Raw genomic sequence first — 11,913 nt, forward strand, 5'->3', positions numbered from 1 at the left:
CCCATAAGGTAAACAGCTGATCTTTCAGCAGAAGCTCTGCAAGACAGAAGGGAGTGGCAGGACATATTTAAAGTGATGAAGGAGAAAAACCTACAACCAAGATTACCCTACCCAGCAAGGATCTCATTCAGATTTGATGGAGAAATTAAAACCTTTACAGACAAGCAAAAGCTAAGAGAATTCAGCACCAGCAAACCAGCTTTACAACAAATACTAAAGGAACTTCTCTAGGCAGGAAACACAAGAGAAGGAAAAGACCTAAAATAACAAACCCCAAACAACTAAGAAAATGGTAATAGGAACATATATATCGATAATTACTTTAAATGTAAATGGATTAAATGCTCCAACGAAAAGACATAGAATGGATACAAAAACAAGATCCATATATATGCAGTCTACAAGAGACCCATTTCAGACCTAGGGACACATACAGACTGAAAGTGAAGGGATGGAAAAAGACAATCCGTGCAAATGGAAATCAAAAGAAAGCTGGAGTAGCAATTCTCCTATCAGACAAAATAGACTTTAAAATAAAGACTATTACAAGAGACAAAGAAGGACACTACATAATGATCAAGGGATCGATCCAAGAAGAAGATATAACAATTGTAAATATTTATGCACCCAAAAACGGAGCACCTCAATACATAAAGCAAATGTTAACAGCCATAAAAGGGGAAGTCGACAGTAACACAATCAGAGTAGGGACTTTAATACCTCACTTTCACCAATGGAGAGATCATCCAAAGTGAAAACAAATAAGGAAACACAAGCTTTAAATGATACATTAAACAACATGGATTTAACTGATATTTATAGGACATTCCATCCAAAAACAACAGAATACACATTCTTCTCAAGTGCTCTTGGAACATTCTCCAGGATAGATCATATCTTGGGTCACAAATGAAGCCTTGGTAAATTTAAGAAAATTGAAATCGTATCAAGTATCTTTTCCAACCACAACACTATGAGACTAGATATCAATTAAAGGAAAAAAATCTGTGAAAAATATAAGCACATGGAGGCTAAACACTACACTACTTAATAACCAAGAGATCACTGAAGAGATCAAAGAGGAAATCAAAAATTACCTAGAAACAAATGACAATGAAAACACAATGACCCAAAACCTATGGGATGCAGCAAAAGCAGTTCTAAGAGGGAAGTTTATAGCAACACAATCCTACCTCAAGAAACAAGAAACATCTCAAATAAACAACCTAACCTTACACCTAAAGCAATTAGAGAAAGAAGAACAAAAAAACCCTGAAGTTAGCAGAAGGAAAGAAATCATAAAGATCAGATCAGAAATAAATGAAAAAGAAATGAAGGAAATGATAGCACAGATCAATAAAACTAAAAAAAGGTTCTTTGAGAAGATAAACAAAATTGATAAACCATTAGGCAGACTCATCAAGAAAAAAAGGGAGAAGACTCAAATCAATAGAATTAGAAATGAAAAAGGAGAAGTAATAACTGACAGTGCAGAAATACAAAGGATCATGAGAGATTACTACAAGCAACTCTATGCCAATAAAGTGGACAACCTGGAAGAAATGGACAAATTCTTAGAAATGCACAAACTTCCAAGACTGAACCAGGAAGAAAGAGAAAATATGAACAGACCAATCACAAGCACTGAAATTGAGACTCTGATTGAAAATCTTCCAACAAACAAAAGCCCAGGACCAGATGGCTTCACAGTCAAATTCTATCAAACCTTTAGAGAAGAGCTAACACCTATCCTTCTCAAACTCTTCCAAAATATAGCAGAGGGAGGAACACTCCCAAATGCATTCTACAAGGACACCATCACCCTGATGCCAAAACCAGACAAAGATGTCACAAAGAAAGAAAACTATAGGCCAATATCACTGATGAACATAGATGCAAAATTCCTCAACAAAATATTAGCAAACAGAAACCAACAACACATTAAAAGGATCATACACCATGATCAAGTGGAGTTTACCCCAGGATGCAAGGATTCTTTTTTTTTTTTCTTTTTTTGCGGTACGTGGGCCTCTCACTGTTGTGGCCTCTCCCATTGCGGAGCACAGGCTCTGGACGCGCAGGATCAGCGGCCATGGCTCATGGGCCCAGCTGCTCCGCGGCATGTGGGATATTCCTGGACCGGGGCATGAACTGTGTCCCCTGCATCGGCAGGCAGACTCTCAACCACTGCACCACCAGGGAAGCCCCAAAGATTCTTTAGTATATGCAAATCAGTCAATGTGATACACCATATTAACAAATTGAAGGAGAAAAACCATACAATCATCTCAATAGATGCAGAAAAAGCTTTTGACAAAATTCAACACCCATTTATGATTAAAAACTCTGCAGAAGGCAGGCATAGAGGGAACTTTCCTCAATGTAATAAACAAACCCACAGCCAATATCATCCTCAATGGTGAAAAACTGAAACCATTTCCACTAAGATCAAGAACAAGGAACAAGACAAGGTTGCCCACTCTCACCACTATTATTCAACATAGTTTTGGAAGTTTTAGCCACAGCAATCAGAGAAGAAAAAGAAGTAAAAGGAATCCAAATCGGAAAAGAAGAAGTAAAGCTGTCACTGTTTGCAGATGACATGATACTATACATAGAGAATCCTAAAGATGCTACCAGAAAACTACTAGAGCTAATCAATGAATTTGGTAAGGTAGCAGGATACAAAATTAATGCACAGAAATCTCTAGCATTCCTATACACTAATGATGAAAAATCTGAAAGTGAAATAAAGAAAACATTCCCATTTACCAACAAAAAGAATAAAATGCCTAGGAATAAACCTACCTAAGGAGACAAAAGACCTGTATGCAGAAAATTATAAGAAACTGATGAAAGAAATTAAAGATGATACAAACAGATGGAGAGATATACCATGTTCTTGGATTGGAAGAATCAGCTTTATGAAAATGACTCTACTACCCAATGCAATCTACAGATTCAATGCAATCCCTATCAAACTTCCACTGGCATTTTTCACATACCTAGAACAAAAAATTTCACAATTTGTATGGAAACACAAAAGACCCCGAATAGCAAAGCAATCTTGAGAAACAAAAACGAAGCTGGAGGAATCAGTCTCCCTGACTTCAGACTATACTATAAAGCTACAGTAATCAAGACAGTATGGTACTGGCACAGAAACAGAAATATAGATCAGTGGAACAGGATAGAAAGCCCAGAGATAAACCCATGCACATATGGTCACCTTATCTTTGATAAAGGAGGCAAGAATACACAGTGGAGAAAAGATAGCCTCTTCAATAAGTGGTGCTGGGAAAACTGGACAGCTACATGTAAAAGAATGAAATTAGAACACTCCCTAACACCATACACAAAAATAAACTCAAAATTGATTGAAGACCTAAATGTAAGGCCAGATACCATCAAACTCTTAGAGGAAAACATAGGCAGAACAGTCTATCACATAAATCACTGCAAGATCCTTTTTGACCCACCTCCTAGAGAAATGGAAATAAAAACAAAAATAAACAAATGGGGCCTAAAGAAACTTAAAAGCTTTTGCACAGCAAAGGAAACCATAAACAAGACCAAAAGACAACCCTCAGAATGGAAGAAAATATTTGCAAATGAAGCAACTGACAAAGGATTAATCTCCAAAATTTACAAGCAGCTCATGGAGCTCAATATCAAAGAAACAAACAACCCAATCCAAAAATGGGCAGAAGACCTAAATAGACATTTCTCCAAAGAAGATGTACAGATTGCCAACAAACACATGAAAGAATGCTCAACATCATTAATCATTAGAGAAATGCAAATCAAAACTACAAAGTGGTATCATGTCACACCGGTCAGAATGGCCATCACCAAAAAATCTACAAACAATAAATGCTGGAGAGGGTGTGGAGAAAAGGGAACTCTGTTGCACTGTTGGTGGGAATGTAAATTGATACAGCCACTATGGAGAACAGTATGGAGGTTCCTTAAAAAACTAAAAATAGAACTACCATACGACCCAGCTATCCCACTACTGGGCATATACCCTGAGAAAACCATAATTCAAAAAGAGACATGTACCAAAATGTTCATTGCGCTCTATTTACTATAGCCAGGACATGGAAGCAACCTAAGTGTCCATCGACAGATGAAAGGATAAAGAAGATGTGGCACATATATACAATGGAATATTACTCAGCCATAAAAAGAAATTAAATTGAGTTATTTGTAGTGAGGTGGATGGACCTAGTGTCTGTCATACAGAGTGAAGTAAGTCAGAAAGAGAAAAACAAATACCGTATGCTAATACATATATATGGAATCTAAGAAAAAAAAAAGGTCATGAAGAACCTAGGGGCAAGACAGGAATAAAGACACAGACCTACTAGAGAATGGACTTGAGGATATGGGGAGGGGGAAGCATAAGCTGGGACAAAGTGAGAGAGTGGCATGGACATATATACACTACCAAACGTAAAGTAGATAGCTAGTGGGAAGTAGCCGCATAGCACAGGGAGATCAGCTCGGTGCTTTGTGACCACCTAGAGGGGTGAGATAGGGAGGGTGGGAGGGAGGGAGACTCAATAGGAAAGAGATATGGGAACATATGTATATGTATAACTGATTCACTTTGTTATAAAGCAGAAAGTAACACACCATTATTAAGCAATTATACTCCAATAAAGATGTTTAAAAAAACCAAAACAAAACTACTGATGCAGCTGCTCTTTGCTCCTCACTGGACATATGTGTGCCTCATCTCCATGATACAGAAATCCATCTTATAGAGGGAAAGGGGAAGAGAACCCAGAGGGCCCACAGAGGACCAGAAGTGACTCAGATCAGCCCAAGAAAAAGGCAATAGGAGGGAGAGGTACACTAGAAGGTTCTCACAAGAGAAAAGAGACCAACTCTTTCTTCTGGTGATATTAGTGCAGCTTGGATTTCCGAGTCAGTGCGGAGGCCCAGCAGGCATCCAAAAAGTGGGGAAAGCCTAGGGTGCATTTAGAAAGAGTCACTCATCTGTACTCTGCCCCCCTCCCTTTTCCACCTCAACCTTCCAGGCCAAGTGTCTTTCTTAAGGGGCAAATGTCTCTTCAGTAATGCCCCTGGGAGACATCTTACTGATCCCAGAATGGCAGTATGCTAAGAAACCAAGAGCTAAAAGAGAGAGTATTGGGAATGTTTGGTCATTGACAATCACATCGACATACCCTAAGCATATGTTAGCTGCTTAATATACTCACAAGTGCTTTACCTTTTATCATTACTCTATGGTAACCAGAGCTCCTTTACTTTTTTTTTTCTTTTTTTTCTTTTTTTTTTTTTTTTTTTTTTCAGGCTACGGACATGCAGGCTCAGTGGCCATGGCCCACGGGCCCAGCCGCTCTGCAACATGTGGGATCCTCCCGGACCGGGGCACGAACCTGCGTCCCCTGATTGGCAGGCAGACTCTCAACCACTACGCCACCAGGGAAGCCCCAGAGCTCCTTTACTGTGTTTTGGAATTTCCCATGAGAGCTGGGGCTGGGATAGTAAGAATAATTGTCTTAACTCCTAACATTCACTGAGCACTTACTCTGTGGCTGGAGGAGGTTGTCTAGGGTGGACAAATGACTTTGTCCTGGAAAACCAACATTGTCCAAAGCGCTTTACCAGTCGCTAATTTATTTAATGTTCCTAACAACTGTACAAGGTAGGTCCCCTTCTTATTCCCATTTTATCAATAAGGCAGTTGAAACAGAAACACATTCAGTAACTTGCCCCAGATATACAGCCACGAAGTGATTGAGCTGAGCTTTGAACCTGGGCAACAAGCCTTCAGAATTTTGGCCATTAACACCATCCCATAGTGTCTGTCTCATACGTGAAACCTGGGAATGGTTCCAGGAAATTGTTACCTGAAGAATTTGTGTAAGGGCCCAGAGACACTGTTGCTACCATGAAATAGACACTGGGAGTAGAATGACTTTGGCTTTGCTTTGGGAGACCCTGAACCTAATTTTGGATGAATGCCCAGCACACAGTTCAAGAAATAAATTGTTGACTTGCTTCTTGAGACTATGATACTCTGAATCTGCTAGGATGCATTCTGAGACTTAGCTGAGGCCCTGCTCTCTTCCTGGTCGAATGATAGCTGTTGCTTTTTGACTGACCAGCGTCCATTCATTCTGCTTCCAGTACAAGCAACCTGGTTTTATTTCCCGTCTCATTCTATGTGGTTTGGGGGACCTGGTCTATGAGAGGGCATGTGACCCAGGCTTTCAGTGTAGTACAACTTCTTGACTCAAGGAGGCCCATTCAGTCCCTATTTGGGAATTTTATTGGAACTATTGGAAAAGAGAAGCACTTTTCCTCCAGGGTTGCAGAGAGGCTAGGATGCAGGCCTGGAGCTGCTGGGGTCACTTGCCCCTACGTGGAAAGAACCTGCTTCAGTCAAAGCAATAGATAAAAAGCTGATGCAAAATTAAAATATGGAAAATTACTAACTCTGGTAACATCTTGGAATTTCCAGAACCTTTTCTTCCTGAACTCCCTCTATACGTTTCTATTAGGCAAACCAATAAATTCCCTTTTTTTTTTTTTTTTTGGTTTAAAGCCAGACTGTTTGGGGTTCTAGTCCCTTGTATCTGAAAAAAATCTGCCTAAGACACCTGCGGTTCCTTGGAAGAAGTCACACCCTTCAGCCCTAGGGCTTAAGAACTGCATTCCTTCAAAAGCAGGATCCTGGGGATTCCCTCCTGTGACCGGGGTAGCAGCCAACATCAGAGGCTTGGCTTTTTATTTTAAGAGGCAAAGATCCAGAGACAACCAGGTGTTGCTTGACTCTTCTCCCAGACTCAGAGAGGGTTTGTGCGGGCTCATCCCTGCTCCCACTGCCCTCCTCCAAAACCCTGACTCCTAACCGTACTCCCCGACCCCATCCCACCCTGCCTTATAAAAGACTGAGGGTTGTTCATTACAAACGCATAACTGAATGGAAAATTCACGGCTATTCTCAAGATCTCAAATTGAAGAATGTGTCTTGCATAGAGCACAGATAATTTAAGCAATCAGACTCTTTTCACGTTCTGCTCCAGCTTTAAGACAAGCAGATGAAACCTTCCCAGGCCCCCTCAGATACCGACGCGGAGCCTGAGGTCATGGCTCTTCTACTCTCAGCTCCGTGCACGTGACGTATGTGAGGTGTTTGCTTACTTTTCTGTATTTGGAACTAGACTCTGAGATCCCTGAGGGAAGAGACTTCCACCTTTTTACCCTTTACCGCTTTTTACTTAAGAAAATAAGTCAAGGTACCCCGTGATTACCCAGTGGCATCTTTATCCCAGTGATGAGACAGGTGCTCTAGTTTAGGGGTCCCCAAAGTGTGTTTCCTGGAACAGCAGCATCAACATCACCTGGGAACTTGTTAGAAATGCAAATTTTCAGGCCCCACTTGCTGAATCAGAAACTGAGCTGAAGCCCAGCAAAGCCATGTTTAACAAGACCTCCAGATGATTCTCACACACGCCAACATCGGAGAACCACTGCCCTATCCTCTTGCTACTCAACGTGTCATAGTCCAAGTACCAATAGTATCAGCCTCACCTGGGAGCTTGTTAAACATGCAAAATTTCATGCTCCACCACAGACCTGTTGCTATGCCTGGGAATCCGTGTTTGAATCCGCTTCCCAGGCGATTTATATACTTGAAAGCAGTGCTTCCTAAATTTTCAAGAGCATCAAATTACCTAGGGATCTTCTTAAATGCAAGCTCTGATGCCTGAGAATTGGAATCTTTACCAAGCTGCTACTGACCCATGGACCACACTTTGAGTAGAAAGGGCCTAGAGCGAAAACAGAAAGTGCTTCAGGGCTGCAGGGAAACTGGCGGCTGGCAGGGCAGAGAAACACCTCCAGATCCACTCACTACCCGTCCTTCTCCCCAGATCAGGCACAGCAATTCTGTTTTGAATCTGATTTTTATATCATGCTTTAAGGAAAATTTTTATTTGAAATAAGAATTCTGATGCAAAACAAATCTTCTAAGCAAACGCATTACAGAAAACAGTCAACCTTTAAAGTGATATATACTTGCAAACCTAATTCTAAATTAAACGTCATAGGGTAAATTAGTGTATGTGCAGGAAGGAGCTGGTGGATATTATGTTTTTAAACATTTTTAAAGCTTTACCATTTTCCGTATCGAATTAAATTTTCAAACATGAAACTGAAATGACAGTTGTTTGTTCCTGGAGACCTGGTTTGAAGTTGGAGAACAAACTTTAAGTTTCAACTGACACTTCAGTGCAAAAATTTTGCATTTCCTACTTCTTGTCTGAAATTAGATGGCTTGTCCTTTTCCCATACTGCTTCCCTTTGGGCTCCATGGATCTGTAAGTCCATATTCGGCATTGGTCTATGATACCTTTCTTGGTAGGGATGAGATAAAGATGACTTAAGACAAATTCTCATGATCTCCTAATACCACAATTTTTTCTGTTCAGCCACTCACAATAATTCCCACCCTCCTTTTTCCACATCTCCGTAATCAAAGAGACCCTACACTGAATCTTTCTGAACAGCACCTCTGATGTCTGTCCCTTTGTTTCCATTTTTATGGCCACCAACTCAACTGACATCTTATTTGTGCACAATATAATATTTTCTGAACTGTTTGACTCAGAGGTCTCCCCTTTAAATGTCCCATTCTAATCCATCATTCCAGACTAATATTTACACAACAGATGTTAATTTACCCTCCCGGTGCAAAAACATGGGTACTCCCTGCAGTCTATAGGAATAATGTCTAAACTCTTGTCCAGTGCTCAGGACCTTCAGCCAACTGATTCCCACTTGACTTTCCACCTCACCTTCTCAGGATCCTCCACCTAGTCAACCGGATTTTTGGGGGGCAGCTGGGGGGATTCAACCCCATGAATGCACATTGCCTCCTCTGTGTTTCTGTGGTTGCTTTTGCACCATTCATGTAAAGAGAGAGACTTTCATTTTTCTATTTGCACCATTTTTAGAGCTGACTTGCACAAATGTATTTTTTCTTTAAAGAAAAAACATAATAAGAGCTCCAGGGGAAAGGAACATGCAGGTAAGAAAGGAGTTAATACACTCACCATTTAAGCTCTTTAGAGCTTTATTTTTTATTAGTATTATTTTAGATGAATGACTCCTTAGAAAGAAATAAAATTCCTTTTTCAAGGTAGCTAAGAAAAGACGGTGCAGTCTTGATTACATCAGAGTGGGAAACTGTTATAAGTGGCTATTATTTTCTCATAAAGTCTTATCATAATACCAGATACTTCAAATTTTACAAGTCCGTAAAGGCTAATCTTTTTTTTACTGTGCCTTCAATAGAGACCAGACTGGAAATGCATATGTTTTCCTGAAGTGAAAGTCTTTTCTAGAACAAGATTCCTCCTGTTCCATAATGGCAACATCTTCAAAATAGAAATATTTCTGTCCATATGATGTTGTAATTCCCAGGCATTTTCTGAATATTAATAGCGATACTTAAAATTTTTAACTATGATTTTTAAAATTATAGTTGATTTACAATATCATGTTAGTTTCAGATGTACAGCACAGTGATTCAGTTATACATATATATTATATACGTATATAATATATATATTTTTTAATTAAATGTCATTTTAGGAAATTAAGAATGTATTATGTTTTGGTAATAACATAATACATTTTGTTATTTTATGTTTTCTTATGTTGGGTTCCCTAGAGGTAGACCCAGAATCGAGGATTTCATGCGCAAGTGGCTTATTCAGGAGATGCTACCAAGAGAAAGTGACACAGGACAAGGAAAGACGGAAGCCAAGCATGGCTGTAACCTCAGAGAAAGTTCTTTGCAGGGTAACATCAACCTTATCCCACATGATCTCTGGAACATGAGTGACACTTTGGAGTTTTCCCCAACCCACTGCAAGGGACTAGGTTTCATGCTCTTGGATCCATCAGTCTCCATCCAGGCAGGGGCTGGGAGTTTCTGGTGGTGGGCAGAACTCCCAAACGTGTCTGTGGCTGCAGGTAAATCACGTGCAATAGCCCAAGGGCAGTCATCGGAAAAAGAGTGACACTGGTGTGAGCTGTTGGAAGCCAAAAACACATTAAGGACAGAAAGAGATGCAGGAGAAGGGGCCGGAAGGAGTCTGGATGAAGCACCAGCAGTGGCCACTAGACAATACTTCCAATGTCTTGGAAACAGAAAGTTCCTATCGCAAGAAATTATTTGATCAATCAATAATGATTAAGAACAGTGTGACCATAGATATGCTCTTACCTTCCCTTCATCTCAGCTTCTTCACCAAATAAATAAAAGTACCTAACTCAGGATTCTTATGAGTATTACATAAAGTAATACACATAAAGGATTCTAATCACTGCATATAGTATCAAGTTAATAATTATTAATCTAATTTTTAAAAACCCCTTTGTATTTAATATTGTAATTTTATATTCTTGGGCAGTGACCCTCTCTTAGTGCCATAATAACTTTATACCAGATTCAAATTCTATGCAGAAGATAAGAATATTACCAGGCAATATGAAGAATATATTTTCAGTAACATATCAGGAGATTGCTAAAGTGCATAAGAAAAGGAAGGGAAACAGAGCTTGGTCATACATAACGGAAACAAAAATATAACTCATTTTGACACTGATGTAGAAAAAGGTTAGAGCTAGAAACTTGGACACCATCTGAATTTATCATTTTGCCTCATTTTAAACTCTAAATTCACCTATAGGTCAAGGAGATCTCCATCCTTTGTAGGAATAGTTATGGAAAAAAAGCATCAACCAAATTTGGTGGAAAGAAAGAAATAGTAACCGAAAATGCAATATATTCAAACTTGGGAGCAAGAGAGCCAATGTAAGTATGCTGATGTTCATGCTACTTCCTGTCTGTGGGTGATAACTTCCTGTCTCTGACTCAGGGGTTTCATGTCTTCTACTACCCATGAAACAGCAACAAGCTAACTTCCTAGCTTTCAAGTAGGGTAAAATCAAATCCCAGACCCAACAAGGCCTCAGTATAGGATACTTTAAATATTGCATTAGTTGCATCAGTTGTGCAGTTTTCCCAAACTATTACCATTTAAGACCAGAGAGTTGAAAACATCCTTGAGAAAGATCAGTGTGGTCATTCATCACTATTCTAGCCTTGCTTTTAGTATCCTTTCACAAAGAGTAAAACACTATCAGAAGAAGTAAAAAACATGTCACGGCCCTCAGTCTCCCACACCCTCAGAGCCATGTGAAGCCCCGCCCCCAGAAGGCTACAATTGTGTCTTTAACTTTTGGAAGGGTCCCTGTGGGAGGTTTCAGGCAAGCTGATAGCTTGCGTTTCCATCCATTCCCTTGCAGCTTTCTTTGGCCATGGACTCAATCTTTCGACATGAATTAAGCTTTGTAGATCAGAGCTCCTATAGTACTCAGACACCCAAATTGTTAACAGACAGCCTTAGAAACTAAAATACAGGCTGGATGAAAGCCGATAACGTGAGTCTCAAGCCGCAGCTCCTCTGCTTTCTTCTTGAATATGGCATTGGTGACCATCCTAGTTTTCTTCCCTCCCAGGCTGACCATTGATGAAACCCAACCATTTTCTCCTAACAATGCCACAATTGTGGAGCTGGCATTTTTATGTAAATAGCTGTTCTCTGATTCATTAAGCCCCACTGCCCCTGACATTTTCCTTTCTGACCCTTATCAGACACACACTGGCAAAACATGAAGAAATAAAGAGGACAAAGAAAGGCAATAAAAGGGTTACAACCAAGAAGTGTATTGTGACTGTGACCAACAAGGAAATTCGGAAACGGGTGACTGAACACCCAAGGATACCCTGTCAGCTGGTCACAGCGACAACACTTGTTCAAAGCCTGACAAGTGCTTTGCATAATTTCAAGGTGTCACATAGAG

This window comes from Phocoena sinus, chromosome 7 (genome assembly GCF_008692025.1).
Source record: "Phocoena sinus isolate mPhoSin1 chromosome 7, mPhoSin1.pri, whole genome shotgun sequence".
NCBI classification, from domain to species: Eukaryota; Metazoa; Chordata; class Mammalia; order Artiodactyla; family Phocoenidae; genus Phocoena; species Phocoena sinus.